The sequence below is a fragment of the Oncorhynchus gorbuscha genome, linkage group LG11, assembly GCF_021184085.1.
Source record: "Oncorhynchus gorbuscha isolate QuinsamMale2020 ecotype Even-year linkage group LG11, OgorEven_v1.0, whole genome shotgun sequence".
NCBI classification, from domain to species: Eukaryota; Metazoa; Chordata; class Actinopteri; order Salmoniformes; family Salmonidae; genus Oncorhynchus; species Oncorhynchus gorbuscha.
In genome coordinates this window covers 58,582,504-58,601,747 of record NC_060183.1, presented here as the reverse complement: position 1 = coordinate 58,601,747, position 19,244 = coordinate 58,582,504, and the positions used below count along the sequence as shown (strand labels likewise).

The 19,244-nt window shown below is 43.2% G+C and overlaps 1 protein-coding gene across 5 annotated transcripts in view; it reads right to left on the bottom strand.

Moving 5' to 3' along the window:
• Nucleotides 1–19,244, bottom strand: part of LOC124049018 (splicing factor, suppressor of white-apricot homolog) — a 136,764-nt gene that overhangs the window by 42,979 nt on the left and 74,541 nt on the right. The window lies entirely within an intron of this gene.

Below are 19,244 nucleotides of genomic sequence, written 5' to 3'. Positions count from 1 at the left end.
TCATTGGCAGATTCGACAGCCTTGGTTTCTCAAATGATTGCCTCGCCTGGTTCACAAACTACTTCTCTGATAGAGTTCAGTGTGTCAAATCGGAGGGTCTGCTGTCCGGACCTCTGGCAGTCTCTATGGGGGTGCCACAGGGTTCAATTCTTGGACCGACTCTCTTCTCTGTATACATCAATGAGGTCGCTCTTGCTGCTGGTGAGTCTCTGATCCACCTCTACGCAGACGACACCATTCTGTATACTTCCGGCCCTTCTTTGGACACTGTGTTAACAACCCTCCAGGCAAGCTTTAATGCCATACAACTCTCCTTCCGTGACCTCCAATTGCTCTTAAATACAAGTAAAACTAAATGCATGCTCTTCAACCGATCGCTACCTGCACCTACCCGCCAGTCCAACATCACTACTCTGGATGGCTCTGACTTAGAATACATGGACAACTACAAATACTTAGGTGTCTGGTTAGACTGTAAACTCTCCTTCCAGACCCATATCAAACATCTCCAATCCAAAGTTAAATCTAGAATTGGCTTCCTATTTCGCAACAAAGCATCCTTCACTCATGCTGCCAAACATACCCTTGTAAAACTGACCATCCTACCAATCCTCGACTTTGGCGGTGTCATTTACAAAATAGCCTCCAATACCCTACTCAACAAATTGGACGCAGTCTATCACAGTGCAATCCGTTTTGTCACCAAAGCCCCATATACTACCCACCATTGCGACCTGTACGCTCTCATTGGCTGGCCCTCGCTTCATACTCGTAGCCAAACCCACTGGCTCCATGTCATCTACAAGACCCTGCTAGGTAAAGTCCCCCCTTATCTCAGCTCGCTGGTCACCATAGCATCTCCCACCTGTAGCACACGCTCCAGCAGGTATATCTCTCTAGTCATCCCCAAAACCAATTCTTTCTTTGGCTGCCTCTCCTTCCTGTTCTCTGCTGCCAATGACTGGAACGAACTACAAAAATCTCTGAAACTGGAAACACTTATCTCCCTCACTAGCTTTAAGCACCAACTGTCAGAGTAGCTCACAGATTACTGCACCTGTACATAGCCCACCTATAATTTAGCCCAAACAACTACCTCTTTCCCAACTGTATTTAATTAATTAATTAATTTTGCTCCTTTGCACCCCATTATTTTTATTTCTACTTTGCACATTCTTCCATTGCAAAACTAACATTCCAGTGTTTTACTTGCTATATTGTATTTACTTTGCCACCATGGCCTTTTTTGCCTTTACCTCCCTTCTCACCTCATTTGCTCACATTGTATATAGACTTGTTTATACTGTATTATTGATTGTATGTTTGTTTTACTCCATGTGTAACTCTGTGTCGTTGTGTGTCGAACTGCTTTGCTTTATCTTGGCCAGGTCACAATTGTAAATGAGAACTTGTTCTCAACTTGCCTACCTGGTTAAATAAAGGTGAAATAAAAACAAATAAAAAAATGTCTACACTGTATTTCTGATCAATTTGATGTTATTTTAATCGACAAAAAAATGTGCTTTTCTTTCAAAAACAACGATATTTCTAAGTGACCCCAAACTTTTGAACGGTAGTGTATACTGCTGGAAGTGAATTCAGGAATTAAACATTTAACTATGCAAAGTAGCAAAAGCTGTGTGTATTAAGGATAATGACACCTGGCTCAAATAGAAGCCTGTCTCTAACTCTAACCTGTTGTGCTCATTGATTTAAGAAAATAAACTCCCAGGCTAAAAATGGAAGTTTTAAGCTAGGCCTATCTTAGTAGGGCACAGATCTTAACCGGCAACACATTGATTCTTTAACTGGCAGGTCACTCACGGAAGCCATAATAAAAATGTAGCTTCAAAGCCACTTAGAAGGAGAAGCCTGACAGTCTCCCTTAGAAAAGAACCACATATCCCTGAGGTGCTGGGAGACAGGGGGACTATGGGCAAGGACAGACAGACACTTCAGATATCAATATTTGAAGTGCAGACACTTCAGATATTTGTATCCAGGAGAGTCCGAAAGAGAGAGAGAGCAAAAGATGGAGAGAAAAATAAAGAGAGAACAAGAGCAAGCGCTCACGCAAGAGGAAGAAAGGGGGAGTAGTATTGCGGTGTCTGCAGTTCAGCTCTCCACCCCGGTTTTGTCTCTAATCATGCCCATTAGCCCGGCTGGCCTCTGGCTGGGCTCCGGCAGGCCCTTTAAAGAGGCTGAGCTACCTACTGGAGAGACAAAGGTCTCCTAGGAGAGAGGCCATTCCTTTGAACAGAGCATGTCAGCCCAGAGACGAAGAGCACAATCAATTAGAGTGCCACAGCAGCTCTAGAGGGAAGTGACTAGGGCCCCTGGGTAAGGAGGGAGGCAGAGAAAAAGAGACAAGCAGAGAAACGAGAGAGAAAGAGAGACGCACACACACACTTGCAAAAACACATACTGTACTTACAAACACAGGCACGTACACACCCACGCTTACAGTCCTGCCGAAACATCTGCATGTAAGTGCACACACAGAGAATGTATCATACTCAATCATTTACGAGATTAGATTGAAAGGCATCAATATGTATGAACTTTTTGCTTGAGATTTATTCTATAAATAAATCAATAGATTTGAAGGGTTGGGGAGTAGGAGATGAGGCTGTCCACAGTGAACGATTTGACTCAATTCAACAGAGGACACAGCGTGCACCGTGGCCAGTGGTGAGTGAGTGCGTGAACACACACACACACACACTTTATGTTCATGTTGTTATCTTTTCTTGTTGCATGGTTGAGAAGGACCCGTCTCCCCGATGGTAAGGGAGTGAACAGCTCGTGGCTGGGGTATGTGTGGTCCTTGATAATTCTGCGGGACCTCCTCCGGCACGGTCTCAAGTAGATGTCCTGGATGGTTGGGAGCACAGTCCCAGTGATGGTTTGGGCTGTCTTCACCACCCACTGGAGGGCATTGCAGAATCTAAAGGAATTAGCCAAACAGACTGTGTGGTAAAGGGGGCTGGCAGTGCTGTTTACTGATATTGTGTATTTCTCATCAGTGGCCAGTATGCGCTGATGTACGGAGCAACTCTGCTCAGTCAGATGAAGAAGTATACTCTGTGCTGGAATGTGTGGTGAACCTTGACCCAGCTATGCCTCAGCCAATCAGAGCGTGGTCTCTGATGCCATTGGGCTTACTGTGCTCCTTACCATACTCTACGTTTATATTTTAGTTATTTAGGAGACGCTTTTATCCAGAGTGACATACATTTGCTGCATTCATTTTAACATAGCTAGTTGAGATAACCACATATCACAGTTGTGGTAAGTACATTTTTCCTCAATAAAGAAGCCTTTGTCACCAAAGTCAGTTTCAGACATTTTTGGAAGATGGTCAGGGACTCTGATCCCATCCAATCACTTATTTTGGAGGGTATTCAGATGATGAAAGTTTGCCATTAGAATATATGTGCAAAGCAAAGTTTAAACTTTCAGTATGTGTTATTGCATTAAGGATTGTCTGTCAAATGAGATGAGTTCTATCCTAATGCTTATTTGCAGAGGACAAAACAGTAGTGGGCTTGATTACCAACAACGTCAAGACAGCCTACAGGGAGGAGGTGAGGGCACTCGGAGTGTGGTGTCAGGAAAACAACCTCTCACACAACATCAACAAAACAAAGGAGATGATCGTGGTCTTCAGGAAAGCAGAGGGAGCACCCCCATATCCATATCGATGGGACAGTAGTGGAGAAGGTGGAAAGTTTTTAGTTCCCCGGGAACACACATCACGGGCAAACTGAAATGGTCCACCCATACAGACATTGGGGTGAAGAATGAACAGCAACTCTTCAACCTCAGGAGGCTATAGAAATTTGGCTCGTCACCTAAAACCTTCGAAGACTTTTACAGATGCATAATTGAGAGCATCCTGTTCGGTTGGATCACCGCCTGGTACGGCAACTGCACCGCCCTCAACCGCAAGGCTCTCCAGAGGATGGTGCGGTCTGCACAACGCATCACCGGGGGCAAACTACCTGCCTTCCAGGACACCTACAGCACCCGATGTCACAGGAAGGCCAAAAAGATCATCAAGGACAACAACCACCCGAGCCACTCCCTGTTCATCCAACTACCATCCAGAAGACGAGGTCAGTAGAGGTGCATCAAAGCTGGGACCGAGATACTGAAAAACAGCTTATCTCAAGGCCAGACTGTTAAATAGCCATCACTAACACAGAGAGGCTGCTGCCTACATACAGACTCAGATCTTTAGCCACTTTAATAAATGGATCACTAGACACTTAAAAAAGCCACTTTAATAATGTTTACGTATCTTACATTAGTCATCTCATATGGATATACTGTATTTTATACCATCTATTTCATCTGGCCTATGCTGCACGGCCATCGCTCATCCTTATATTTACATGTACATTTTCTTATTCCATCCCTTTGTGTGTGTATTAGGTAGTTGTTGTGAAATTGTTAGATATTACTGCACTGTCGGAACTAGAAGCACAAGCATTTCTCTACACTCACATTAACATCTGCTAACCATGTGTATGTGACCAATAAAATTAGATTGAATTTGATTTATTAAAAACATTAGCAAAGCTATGGTAAACCATGTGATAACTAATCTAAATTTGACAGATGATTGTAAATGCAATAACATATTGAAGAGAAGAATATTCACAGGGGTACTATGTACCAGGCGAGTGACGGCAACTTCTGCTCCCTGTTGAGGATGTCTGTCTCCTGTCCCCGTCCCAGAGAACAGGCTTTGTTTCTGGATAGCCCAGCTAGTTGCCCATTCCCCCCTCCGTGGATGGATACACTTGTCCGTAACGTAATACCTTGTTAAAGCCCAGATTCTGCTGCAAGTTTAGCACCGATTGAACAGGCTTGAACAGATTACAAAGGAAAAAGTCAACCTTGAGACAACACCAGTACCTAACCCCTGCATCCGGCCGCCTACCATCCTGCCTGCACCTCGGGCCAATCGTGAAACGGCCCAACAGACTCCAGAGCTCTAAGACTCTTTCACTTTCTAGTTTCTACCCCAAATCTGGTTTGGATCAAGAAACTAAGAAGTTCCTAGACCGCATTAGGCAGAGACGCCTGACAGAACATTTAGGGCTCTCGTTTCCTTCTCTTTGCACATGTGTTTTATTGGACTATGCTTTGAGGATTTAATGTTGCGTAGAAGACTAATGAAAGTGTGCAGAAACAAAACCAGAAGGCAGCAGAAGGAGAAAAACAAGAAAAAAACTACAGGCCTGTTCTCCGTTTTCCTTTTAATTGCACTCTGTCTTTTTTTCTATCCTCGGAGTAAAAAAAATTGGGAAAGTTGCAAATAACTGTGGGATCGATAGAGCCGCAGGAAATGAGGCTATTTGGAGTGTTCAATCAGGGGCCCTGCCTCTGCTTACTTTAATTAGTTTATACATAAATTCAAGGCCGGAGATTGAAGAGCACTCTCTGCTCGTACCCTGACTTAAATTGAATAAATTGAACCGGGATTAGTTCTCTCAGCAGAAAGCAGCGTGACCTCGGCAAAAACTGTGCTCTCGCACAGGGAAGATTTGTCCCAGGAGAAGGAAGGAGAGAGAATGACCAGATGCAGGGCCAAAGAAAAAAGCTCCCTAAAGAGTAGATTTTGATACATCTGCTGAAACCTCACTGACTACTTAATTCTTGTGAGGCTGTTTCTCATCCATAATGTGAATTTGGCACTTTGCGAGCCTCCTTAGCTGTTTACTCAGATGTCCTGGTGCTGAATCTGCCTGCCACAGAAGGCATCTCTCCCAATGATCCTTTGGCAATTACTGAAAATGTGTATTTGATTAAATTGTTTCCAATTTGAATCCCAAATTGTGACGCATCAGGCTTTTAGTCAGTCTGTTTACTCAAATGAATTCAGATTTTGCAAACAGACCATGTGTGATGATCCAAGTCGTATTTTCCGAACCTACTTTTAAATGCCTCAACTTTGGGAGTTACCTGTGTATGACCCATCTATCTGCTCCATAGCTATACGGAACAATGCTGAATAGTCATGATATGGAGAGATGGAAAGGGAGAGAGATACATACAGTGTATTCAGATAGTATTCAGACTAGAGGTCGACCGATTATACGTTTTCAACGGCGATAACGATTATTGGAGGACCAAAAAAAGCCGATACCGATTAACGGGTCCGATTTGTAAAAATGTATTTGTAATAATGACAATTACGACAATACTGAATGAACACTTATTTGAACTTAATATAATACATCAATACAAATCAATTTAGCCTCAAATAAATAATGAAACATGTTCAAATTGGTTTAAATAATGCAAAAACAAAGTGTTGAGAGAAGTAAAAGTGCAATATGTGCCATGTAAAAAAGCTAATGTTTGAGTTCCTTGCTCAGAACATGAGAATATATGAAAGTTGGTGGTTCCTTTTAACATGAGACTTCAATATTCCAAGGTAAGAGGGTTTAGGTTGTCGTTAATATAGTATTTATAGGACTCTCTCTCTCTATACCATTTGTATTTCATATACCTTTGACTATTGCGTGTTCTTATAGGCACTTTAGTATTGCCAGTGTAACAGTATAGCTTCCGTCCCTCTCCTCGGCCCTACCTGGGCTCGAACCAGGAACACAACGACCACAGCCACCCTCGAAGCAGCGTTACCCATCGCTCCACAAAAGCCGCGGTCCTTGCAGATCAAGGGGAATAACTACTCCAAGTATCAGAGCAAGTGACGTTTGAAACGCTATTAGCGTGCATCCCGCTAACTAGCTGGCCATTTCACATCAGTTACACCAGCCATTAGGCTGAGAGGCTTGAAGTCAAAAACAGTGCTGTGCTTGCAAAGAGCTGCTGGCAAAACGCACGAAAGTGCTGTTTGAATGAATGCTTACGAGCCTGCTGCTGCCTACCATCGCTCAGTCAGACTGCTCTAATTATAACATAACACACAGAAATAAGAGCCTTTGGTCATTAATATGATCGAATCCGGAAACTATCATTTCGAAAACAAAACGTTTATTATTTCAGTGAAATATGGAACCGTTCCATATTTTATCTAACGGGTGGCATCCCGAAGTCTAAATATTCTTGTTACAGGGCACAACCTTCAATGTTATGTCATAATTACGTAAAATTCTGGCAAATTAGTTCGCAATGAGCCAGGCTGCCCAAACTGTTGCATATACCCTGACTCTGCGTGCAATGAACGCAAGAGAAGTGACACAATTACACCTGGTTAATATTGCCTGCTAACCTGGATATCTTTTAGTTAAAAATGCAGGTTTAAAAATATATACTTCTGTGTATTGATTTTAAGAAAGACATTGGTGTTTGTGGTTAGGTACAGTCGTGCAACTATTGTGCATTTTTCGCAAATAAGCTTTTGTTATATCATCCCCCAGCATTGCATCAATTATATACAACGCAGGACACGCTAGATAAACTAGAATATCATCAACCATGTGTAGTTATAACTAGTGATTATGATTGATTGATTGTTTTTTTTACAAGATACGTTTAATGCTAGCTAGCAACTTACCTTTGCTTCTACTGCATTTGCATAACAGGCAGGCTCCTCATGGAGTGCAATGAGAGGCAGGCGGTTAGAGCATTGGACTAGTTAACTGTAAGGTTGCAAGATTGGATCCACCGTGCTGACAAGGTGAAAATTATGTCGTTCTGCCCCTGAACAAGGCAGTTAACCCACCGTTCCTAGGCCGTCATTGAAAATAAGAATGTGTTCTTATCTGACTTGCCTAGTTAAATAAAGGTATAAAATATATATATATTTTTTTTTTATTGGCAAAATCGGCGCCCAAAAATGACGATTTCCGATTATTATGAAAACTTGAAATCGGCCTTAATTAATCGGCGATTCCGATTAAATCGGTCGACCTCTAATTCAGACACCCCTTGAATTTTTACGTTACAGCCTTATTTTAAAACTGATGACATTTTCACATTCAATCAATCTACACACAATACCCCAGAATAACAAAGCAAAAACAGATTTTTTGTATATTTTTGCAAAGTAAAAAAACAAAGAAAAAAACATATCACATTTACTTAACCTTTTGTAACTAGGGGGCAGTATTTTAATTTTTGGATAAAAACGTTCCCGTTTTAAAACGGGATATTTTGTCACGAGAAGATGCTCGACTGAGGGCATAGCGGGATTTCTTCTAAGCATCCGGAATAGTCTCCCGCTCCTTGAAAGTGGCAGCTCTAGCCTTTAGCTCGATGCGGATCCATGGCTTCTGGTTGGGATATGTACGTACAGTCACTGTGGGGACGACGTCATCGATGCACGTATTGATGAAGCCGATGACCGAGGTGGTGTACTCCTCAATGCCATTGGATGAATCCCAGAACATATTCCAGTCTGTGCTAGCAAAACAGTCCTGTGGTGTCATCTGACCTCTTCCGTATTAAGTGAGTCACTGGTAGTTCCTGCTTTAATTGTTGCTTGTAATCAGGAATCAGGAGGATATAATTATGGTCAGATTTGCCAAATGGATGGCGGGGGAGAGCTGCATGCATCTCTCTGTGTGGAGTAAAGGTGGTCTAGGATTTCCCCCCCCTGGTTGTACATGTGACATGATGGTAAAAATGTTGGAAAACGGATTTAAATTTGCCTGCATTAAAGTCCCTGGCCACTAGGAGAGACGCTTCTGGGTGAGCATTTACATCTTGGCTTATGGCCTTATAGAGTTGGTTGAGTGGTCTTAGTGCCAGCATTGTTCTGTGGTGGTAAATAGATGTCTATGAATAATACAGATGAGAACTCTCTTGGTAGATAGTGTGGTGTACAATTTATCATAAGGTACTCTACTTCAGGTGAGCAATACCTCGAGAATTATTTAATATTAGACATCGTGCACCAGCTGTTATTGCCAAATAGACAGACACCCCCACCCCTCGTCTTACCAGAGATAGTGTCTCTGTTCTGCAGGTGCATGGAAAATCCCGCTAGCTCTATATTGTCTCTATCTTCGTTCAGCCACGTCTCGGTGAAACATAAGATGTTACAGTTTTTAATGTCCCGTTGGTAGGATAATCTTAATTGTAGGTCATCAATTTTATTTTCCCATGATTGCACGTTAGCAAGAAGAACGGATGGCAGTGGGAGTTTACTCGCTTGCCTTAGGATTCTCGGAAGGCTGCGGCCCCTTTTCCTGCTTCAATTCTTCACGCAAAAGGCGTGGGTCTGGGCCTGTTCCAGTGAAAGCAGAATATCCATCTAATCGGACATGTTAAAGGGAAAAGTTTCTTCCAGTCCGCGGTGAGTAATCACTTTCTGATGTCCAGAAGTGATTTTCGGTCATAAGAGACAGTAGCAGCAACATTATGTTGCTTGTAAGCAACAATAATTAAAAACATAAGTTACACAAAATGCAAAAAAAACTAAATGGGAGAATGTAAAACGTCAGCCATGTTCTTCGGCGTCATCTTATTATCTTGAGTACTCTGGAGCAGGTTTTAATCAAGGATCTCTCTGTACTTTGCTCTGTTCATCTTTCCCTCGATCCTGACTAGTCTCCCAGCCCCTGCCCCTGAAAAACATCCCCACAGCATAATTCTGCCACCACCATGCTTCACCGTAGGAATGGTACCAGGATTCCTCCAGATGTGACGCTTGCCATTAAATCCTGGTTTCATCAGACCAGAGAATCTTTGTTTCTGATGGTCTGGGAGTCTTTAGGTGCCTTTTGGCAAACTCCAAGCAGGCTGTCATGGGCCATTTACTGAGGAGTGGGTTCCGTCTGGCCCCTCTACCATAAAGGCCTGTTTGATGGAGTGTTGCAAAGATGGTTGGCCTTCTGGAAGGTTCTCATATCTCCACAGAGGAAATCTGGAGCTCTGTCAGATTGACCATTGGGTGTCTGTTCTTGGTTACCTACCTGACCAAGGGCCTTCTCCCCCGATTGCTCAGTTTGGCCGGGCGGCCAGCTCGAGGAAGCACCTTGGTGGTTCCAAACCTCTTCCATTAAAGAATGATAGAGGCCTCCTCCACCTTGCTTGCCACCTTGACGTAATTTCACAACTTGTGGACTTGTTCACGTGCTGCTGTTTTTTTAGGGTCTTTACTTTTTAATTACATTTGATACTTAGATTTTTTCCCCTCGCTCAACTTTTTTCATTCTACTTTTTCACCCCGAACGCTTTATCTGGACATGGTTCTACAGGACCTCCATTAGCCAAAGCTAAGTAGTCAAATTAATATTATGCCTTCAAATTGCAGTCGCTGCACTCATAATATACAGGAGAACGATCGCCTTATGGTGAGAATAGCCGTGCTGCAAGCCCAGCTTCAGGCACAATCGTTAGGCAAGGGTCATTTAAGTGTAGGAAAGGATGAAACAGCATCTGTGCCACAAAAAGTACAGATAGTAGTATAAATCCCTTCACACAGTCACTGCAGTTGGACAATTATCTCTTGGCTTCTGGAAGGAAATGCTGTAGCAATGATCAACCGGTGTCGATCATTCAGCCGTCAGAAACTTTCAACCGGTTCTCCCCATTAAGCAACAAGTCTGAGTCAGAGGCCGAGCCTTCTCTGGTCTTTCCAGTTAGTGTAGTCAGCTCAGCTATCCCCATTGAGACCATGTCTGTGCTTAGACCTAGGTTGGGCAAACTAAACATGGCGGTGTTCATCTTAGCAGTCTTACTGGAATAAAGAGCTCCATTCCTGTCATTATTGAAAGATTGTGATATCTCACATCTCAAAATAGGGTTACTTAATGTTAGATCCTTCACTTCCAAGGCAGTTATAGTCAATGAACTAATCACTGATCATAATCTTGATGTGATTGGCCTGACTGAAACATGGCTTAATCCTGATTAATTTACTGTGTTAAATGAGGCCTCTCCTCCTGGTTACACTAGTGAACAAATCCCCCGCGCATCCCGCAAACATGAAGGTGTTGTTAACATTTATGATAGCAAATTTCAATTTACAAATAAAAATAAGTGCGTTTTTTTCTTTTGAGATTCTAGTCATAAAATCTATGCAGCCTACTCAATCACTTTTTATAGCTATTGTTTACAGGCCAACTAAGCCATATACAGCGTTCCTCACTGAGTTCCTTGAATTCCTATCGGACCTTGTAGTCATAGCAGATAATATTCACATTTTTGGTGACTTTATTATTTACATGGAAAAGTCAACAGAACCACTCCAACATGTTTTGTCCAACATGTCTCCGGACCTACTCACTGCCACAGTCATACTCTGGACCTAGTTTTGTCCTGTGGAATAAATATTGTGGAACTAAATGTTTTTCCTCATAATCGGACCACCATTTTATTATGTTTGCAATCTGCTCAAGGATCATCAGAAGTCGTGCTATAGTCTCGGCCAACCCAAAGATTCCTAGATGCCCTTCCAGAATCCCTCCATCTACCCAAGGCACCAGAGTATAACAATCGGTTAACCACCTGAGGAACTTATTTTAAATTTGTGTAATATTCTAGATGCAGTTGCACCCCTAAAAACAATTAAGTTGGAAAAAAAGGATGGAGAATAAGAACAATCCTAAATGTCTTTTTGATACTGTTGCAAAGCTAACTAAAAAGCAGCATTCCCCAAGAGAGGATGGCTTTCACTTCAGCAGTGATACATTCATGAACTTCTTTGACGAGAAGATCATGATCATTGGGAAAGAAAATTATGGACTCCACTTTAAATCTATGCTGTCCTGAGTCTGCACAACACTGTTAGGACATAGGATCAAAGGGAGACACTCACGTTTTTAAATACTATATCTCTTGACACATTGATGAAAATAGTCATGGCCTCTAAACCGTCAAGCTGCATACTGGACCTTATTCCAACTAAATTACTGAAAGAGCTGCTTCCTGTGCTTTTATTTTTTATTTCACCTTTATTTAACCAGGTAGGCTAGTTGAGAACAAGTTTTCATTTGCAACTGCGACCTGGCCAAGATAAAGCATAGCAGTGTGAACAGACAACACAGAGTTACACATGGAGTAAACAATTAAAAAGTCAATAACAACAGTAGAAAAAAGGGGAGTCTATATACAATGTGCATGAGGAGGTAGGCGAATAATTACAATATTGCAGATTAACACTGGAGTGATAAATGATCAGATGATCATGTACAGGTAGAGATATTGGTGTGCAAAAGAGCAGAACAGTAAATAAATAAAAACTGTGGGGATGAGGTAGGTGAAAATGGGTGGGCTATTTACCAATAGATTATGTACAGCTGCAGCGATCGGTTAGCTGCTCAGATAGCTGATGTTTGAAGTTGGTGAGGGAGATGAAAGTCTCCAACTTCAGGGATTTTTGCAATTCGTTCCAGTCACAGGCAGCAGAGTACTGGAACGAAAGGCGGCCGAATGAGGTGTTGGCTTTAGGGATGATCAGAGAGATACACCTGCTGGAGTGTGTGCTACGGATGGGTGTTGCCATCGTGACCAGTGAACTGAGATAAGGCGGAGCTTTACCTAGCATGGCCTTGTAGATGACCTGGAGCCAGTGGGTTTGGCGACGAATATGTAGCGAGGGCCAGCCGACCAGAGCATACAAGTCGCAGTGGTGGGTAGTATAAGGTGTTTAGTGACAAAATGGATGGCACTGTGATAAACTGCATCCAGTTTGCTGAGTAGAGTGTTGGAAGCAATTTTGTAGATGACATCGCCGAAATCGAGGATCGGTAGTATAGTCAGTTTTACTAGGGTAAGCTTGGCAGCGTGAGTGAAGGAGGCTTTGTTGCGGAATAGAAAGCCGACTCTTGATTTGATTTTCGATTGGAGATGTTTGATATGGGTCTGGAAGGAGAGTTTGCAGTCTAGCCAGACACCTAGGTACTTATAGGTGTCCACATATTCAAGGTCGGAACCATCCAGTGTGATGATGCTAGTCGGGCATGCGGGTGCAGGCAGCGATCGGTTGAAAAGCATGCATTTGGTTTTACTAGCGTTTAAGAGCAGTTGGAGGCCACGGAAGGAGTGTTGTATGGCATTGAAGCTCGTTTGGAGGTGAGATAGCAGTGTCCAATGACGGGGAAAAAGTATATAGAATGGTGTCGTCTGCGTAGAGGTGGATCAGGGAATCGCCCGCAGCAAGACCAACATCATTGATATATACAGAGAAAAGAGTCGGCCTGAGAATTGAACCCTGTGGCACCCCCATAGAGACTGCCAGAGGACCGGACAGCATGCCCTCCGATTTGACACACTGAACTCTGTCTGCAAAGTAATATGTTGAACATAATAAATGGCACCCTATCCACCGGATGTGTACCAAACTCACTAAAAGTGGCAGTAATAAAGCTTCTCTTGAAAACGTCAAACCTTGACCCAGAAAATATAAAAAACTAAAATCAGCTGATATCAAATCTCCCATTCATCCCAAGATTTTTCGAAAAACCTGTTGCGCAGCAACTCCCTGCCTTCCTGAAGACTTAACAATGCACTAAACGCAAGCAATAAACGTTTTAGTCTGGTTTTAGACCCCATCATAGCACTGAGACTGCACTCGAAGGTGGTAAATTACCTTTCAATGGCAACAGACCAAGGCTCTGCATCTGTCCTCTTGCTCCTAGACCTTAGTGCTGCTTTTGATACCATCGATCACCACATTCTTTTGGAGAGATTAGAAACCCAAATTGGTCTACATGAACAAGTTCTGGCCTTGTTTAGATCTTATCTGTCAGAAATAAATCAGTTTGTCTCTGTGGATGGTTTGTCCTCTGACAAAACTGTACATTTCGGTGTTCCTCAAGGTTCTGTTTTAGAACCTTTGTTGTTTTCACTATATATTTTATCTCTTGGTGATATAATTCGGAAAAATAATGTTAACTTTCACTGCTATGTGGACGATACACAGCTGTACATTTCGATGAAACATGGTGAAGCCCCAAAATTGCTCTACCTGGAAGCCTGTGTTTGAGACATAAGTAAGTGGATAGTGGCAAATGTTTTACTTTTAAACTTGGGCAAAATAGAGATGCTAGTTCTAGGTCACAAGAAACAAAGAGATTTTCTGTTGGATCTGACAATTAATCTTGATGGTTGTATAGTCGTCTCAAATAAAACTGTAAAGCACCTCGGCGTTACTCTGGACCCTGATCTCTCTTTGACGAACATATCAAGAAGGTTTCAAGGATAGCTTTTTTCCATCTACGTAAAAGAGCTTGGTTTCTTCGTAGTTTCCTGCCTTTCTACGGAGTTTATCCTAGCCAACATGCTTCTACATTGCTTGTTTGTGGTTTTAGGCTGAGTTTCTGTACAGCACTTTGTGACATCGGCTGCTGTAAAAGGGGCTTTATAAAAACATTTGATTGATTGATTGAATGCTGCAGACATTGTTTGCTACCCTTCCCCAGATCTGTGCCTCGCCACAATCCTGTCTTGGAGCTCTACTGACAACTCCTTTGACCTGATGGCTTGGTTTTTGCAATGACATACACTGTCAACTGTGGGATGATCAATGGAAACAGGATGCAACTGAGCTCAATTTCGAGTCTCATAGGAAATGTTCTGAATATTTATATAAATAAGGTAAAAATGTCTAAAAACCCATTTTCGCGTTGTCATTATTGGGTACTGTGTGTAGATTGATAAGGAAAGACAATTTAATTAATTAATTTCATAATAAAATGGTAACATTCCAAAATGTCGAAAAGGTCAAGGGGTCTGAATACTTCCCGAACACACTTTATATTTCCATTATGGGCTAAGCTAAGGGAGAAATACGACTGTGGTTTACTGTATTCAGGCCGTAGATAAAGACAGAGAGGGGTGAGAAGGAGACAGAAAAAGAGAGCTGTGGCAAATGAATTGGTATAAATAAGTTATTTCAGAAGGCATCACATCAGCCCCTCACACGGAAATGAATCCATCTTCAGAAGCAATCTCCTCCAACAATTTGGGGTAACTGCAGGACTGTAAGCTGAAAAAAAAGTGGCGATAAAAGGTCTGTGTTCGTATATAGTGTCAGCTCAAATGACTGATTTGACTGCCGTGCTTCACAGACACCAAGCCATTGTGTGTGAACCGAATGAACCTGAAGACAACGGAGAGGGGTGTTCAGTTTCTAAACAGGTGAAGAGGAAGCCAGGGCAGACAAGAGTGTATGTGGCCGGATTGGCACGTATTCCATTTCTGTTTAAGTTTGAAGCATTTAATAATGCACTTGAACTTGATTTTCACTTAAACACTTGAATGTCATCATTTTAATGACAAAAATGTTTAACCTTTTCTTTGCAATCATTAATACTAAACTGACATACACTAGTTTGTCAAAGTCCTTGATTGACACAGGGCTATTCCCCAAAATCTCCTTCGTGTTACCAACTCACTTTGCAGTCTAAAAAGAAAAGTTACATTTTTTTTGTGGAGTCAACATTTAGCATAGGCTGTGCCGCCTTGGCCCTGGCTCTCCCGCAATGATGACTGTAATGATTCAGAACCTCTTCTCTCAGTTCTTCCCTCTCCAGAACGCTTCTCATTTAAGTCAATCACCCAGTTCTCTTTTCAGGAATTAACCTCAGAGGCGCACTTCATACCACAAGCCTCTTCTTAAAAATATGATTCAAGTTCATCTTTCTCTCTTTATTTCTCCTTCTGGCAGTCCCTTGCTAAAGCCAGTCAGCATTTCTCTGTGTTCCTGACAGGCTCCCATCACAGCCTTAACCCCAGATGAAACTGTGCCTCACAAAATAAATGTACATCTCTTTCTGTGTGCTGTTAGTACTCCTGCTGCCAAGCCCTGTAGACAGTTGATTCTTTCAGTGGGGTGCACGCATGCGGCCGTGTCACCCCTTCTTCGTAATGGAACACTAATAAGTCTGCGTCACTGTCACCTCTCCTCACGACAACACGCACTATCACTAGACAGTACACACACACACGACAACACACCGAGCAGCAACTGTCATATCGGAGCGACTTGCAGCAAGGAGATCTCTGAAATGACAACAATCACCATTTGTTCCACTGGCGAGGAGAAAGGGCTATTAGTGCCATTGCAGTGTTCTCGAACAGCTATTCTAAGAGATGTGGTGTTCGTCATTCACTGAGCCACTCATGCAAAGTCTATGGCATCGTTAAAGTTAAGGAAAACAACATTTTACTTGTAGTGAAGTCACAAGAACAAAGCACCCAGTGCTCTAAAAAACTAAAGTTTAGCAAACTCCACTAGCCTGAAAACAACTTATCCTCATCAATATAGTCTAGCCCTCCTGTCCTGTCCAGACTGAGCACATCCTTCCCAGCACAGCTGGCCAGCGTAACAGAGAGGACACGGCCATGACAGGACTCCTCCCAGCACCACCTGGCTGAACAGGTGACTGTCCATGTCCCCAGACAGGGATGTCACCCATTGGGCACACATAAGAGAGAGCTGACAAACAGCATTTCACTGTGGACAGACACTCCCAACATCAAACACTTTCCTTGAATCTTACTTAAACTTTGAAGTGGCTTAGTCTTGCTTGTCACAGCATTACTCTATGGAGAAAAGGCCCAACGGTGTTATTCTTGTCACAGCATTACTCTATGGAGAAAAGGCCCAACGGTGCTGTTCTTGTCACAGCATTACTCTATGGAGAAAAGGCCCAACGGTGCTGTTCTTGTCACAGCATTACTCTATGGATAAAAGGCCCAACGGTGCTGTTCTTGTCACAGCATTACTCTATGGAGAAAAGGCCCAACGGTGTTGTTCTTGTCACAGCATTACTCTATGGAGAAAAGGCCCAACGGTGCTGTTCTTGTCACAGCATTACTCTATGGATAAAAGGCCCAACGGTGCTGTTCTTGTCACAGCATTACTCTATGGAGAAAAGGCCCAATGGTGTTGTTCTTGTCACAGCATTACTCTATGGAGAAAAGGCCCAACGGTGTTGTTCTTGTCACAGCATTACTCTATGGATAAAAGGCCCAACGGTGTTGTTCTTGTCACAGCATTACTCTATGGAGAAAAGGCCCAATGGTGTTGTTCTTGTCACAGCATTACTCTATGGAGAAAAGGCCTAACGGTGTTGTTCTTGTCACAGCATTACTCTATGGAGAAAAGGCTCAACGGTGTTGTTCTTGTCACAGCATTACTCTATGGAGAAAAGGCCCAATGGTGCTGTTCTTGTTACAGCATTACTCTATGGAGAAAAGGCCCAACGGTGTTGTTCTTGTCACAGCATTACTCTATGGATAAAAGGCCCAACGGTGTTGTTCTTGTCACAGCATTACTCTATGGAGAAAAGGCCCAATGGTGCTGTTCTTGTTACAGCATTACTCTATGGAGAAAAGGCCCAATGGTGCTGTTCTTGTCACAGTATTACTCTATGGAGAAAAGGCCAAACAGTGCTGTTTTTTTCACTGCTTTTCGTACTATCGTACTACATGTTTTAGGAGGTAGTTTATCTATTAGAGGAAGAGAGTTTTCCACCTCTTCTGTGAGAATCCTTTGAGCATTTCTGTCTCGCGGCCACTCTCCTGCTACACGCTTAGATGCACTCACAAACAAGCCATGAACCACTAGAAACATTGCAAACAAAGTGCCGACATCACACAGCGGAGTTTGTTAACAGCACACACATCTCTCTCTCCACACTGTAAAAATACATATACTCCCTCATCAACAAAAAGGGTGAGGAGAGAAGCAAGCGGAGCCCTGAGAATTTGCGGGAAAAGTGGGGAACAAGTGGAAAGTTGGACACTTAGGCAAAAACAAAGGCTAAAACAACAATCAGTATCTTTAAACTACCACTGGGGGTTAAGACTCGACAGGTGTCATGGAGGTGCTTTGGTCACAAAGCAGTAGCAGGTTGAAATCCTAGCAGGGGATTGTCTGCTTTAATAGACTCCTCCTGAGAAGAGCTTTATAAGCTACCTCTCCACTGTAAAAGCAGCCAGTAAAGAATACAGGTACTCATGTATGAACACATCCAAGTCTGCATAAATCACAGCCTCTCAGCCAGTCAGGCATGACAGGCCGCTTTGATGGGAAAGTTAAATAGGGCATTATTTTTCACAGTGGAAAACGACAAGATGCCAGCTTCACCGCTGGCTCCTGGTTTTGTTGCAGTGGAAAAAACCTGAGACAGGCGCCATAGGTCACCGGCGGTGAGTAACTGACAAATAGGGGGGAGGTGGAGTGTGGCGGGGGTTGTCGTAAACTCCCCACTGGGCCGGGCTGCCGTTAGCTGCTTACGACGGAACGGGAGGGTGGGTCGGGTCGCTTAGCTTCAGGGTGGGCGGAGTGGAGGAGGGAGAACAGATAGACACAGCTTGTCATCTCAGGGAGAGAGGACTGAAACTAAAAATTAACATAAAGATGGTCTAAAAAATGGATATAAATATCCCTAATATGTTTCTTCACACAGGAGCTGTATCAGAGAAAGAGTGAGGGGGAGAGAGGGAGAGGCGAACCAAACGGCAATTAAGGGGAATGCCTATATGGAGAGCCAGGAATCTAAAGGCAAATTCATATTGGAAATGAATTATAGCTAGTGGATGCAGACAGCGATATCCACTTATGACAACGAGGGCACTAAAAATACATATTTCCCAGATATTTCCCTGATTCAGCTTATTAACCAGCTAATTATTAGAATCAGGTGCGCTAGATTAGAGTTATAAGGAGAACCTACAGGACGGAAGCTTTCCAGGAACAGGGTTGGGCTGAAAACCTACTGGACGGTAGCTCTGCAGGAACAGGGTTGGGCTGAAAACCTACTGGACGGTAGCTCTCCAGGAACAGGGTTGGACTGAAAACCTACAGGACGGTAGCTCTCCAGGGAACAGGGTTGGAGTGAAAACCTACAGGATGGTAGCTCTCCAGGAACAGGGTTGGAGTGAATACCTTCTGGACGGTAGCTCTCCAGGACCAGGGTTGGAGTGAAAACCTACTGGACGGTAGCTCTCCAGGACCAGGGTTGGACTGAAAACCTACAGGACGGTAGCTCTCCAGGAACAGGTGTGGAGAGCCCTGCTCCAGGCCTACACACACGTTCAATGGCTGGGAAAACAATGTCTGATTCTCCAGATTTCACACTCCACCGCTCGTGCTAATGGGGACAGTGTCTCAGTGGGTGGAGTGGGGTGTGTGATACAATCGCCGTAATTACGGCAACTTGCTTTCATTTTTCCATGTACACACATCCATCGTTCAGACACCGACTGGGTGTAAGTTTTATTAACTCCAGGAAACAGCAAGAGAAATCTGTTAAACGCTACGTCAGTGTCCGTCATTAAAGACCAGGCAGCAGACAACAGGCAGCAGT